This window comes from Penaeus chinensis, chromosome 20 (assembly GCF_019202785.1).
Source record: "Penaeus chinensis breed Huanghai No. 1 chromosome 20, ASM1920278v2, whole genome shotgun sequence".
Classification (NCBI taxonomy): Eukaryota; Metazoa; Arthropoda; class Malacostraca; order Decapoda; family Penaeidae; genus Penaeus; species Penaeus chinensis.
Genome location: NC_061838.1, coordinates 25,243,614 through 25,244,400, shown reverse-complemented (window position 1 = coordinate 25,244,400; position 787 = coordinate 25,243,614).

Genomic DNA, 787 nt, shown 5'->3' with positions numbered 1-787 from the left:
AGAGAGAGAGATAATATAAAATATATAAATACATTATATATAAACACACAAACACAAACATACACACTCACATCACAACAAACCCACACACAAAAATATATAAAAAATATATTAATATATATATATATACAAAAAATGATCCAAAAATTTCCCTCTCTCTCCTCTCTATAAACCCTCTCCGATAGTAAACAGCAAATAAAAACTGCCCCCCCCCCCCCCCCCCCCCAACCCCCCCCCGCCTCACCACCACCGTATCTTGCCATCTAAAAAAAAACCGTAAAAGACTAATCGGTAATGAGCTCCGAGGGGTTTTCCACCCGGTACACAAACCGCTGCGTACCTTCTCTCTAATATTCCCTTTTTTTGTCTTTTCCTCTACCTTGTTGGTTGTCTAGCTCGTTCTCGGTTCTGTTGCTTTCTCTGTCTCTGTCTGTTTGTCTGTGTCTATTTATCTATCTGTCTATCTGTGTATCGTCAAAGATTTTCCCTCTTTTCATCACCACTTCCCGCCCCCCTTCAACTACCTCTCTCCTTCTCTTTCTCGGTCTCCCCTCTTCGTTCTTTACGCCTTTCTCTCCACCATTCTTTCTCTCCCCGCTCTTCCCTCCTTTTTCCCTTCCCCCCGTTCACCCCCCCTCCTCTATGCCTTTCCCCCTCCCCCTTCCCTCTCATTTTCCTCTTCCTCCCCCCTCCTATCGCTTTTATCCCCCCCCTTTTTCTTTCTCTCCCTTCCCCCTCCCTCTCTCCTCTCCACTCTCCTCTCTTCATCTCTCTCTCTCTCACCTCT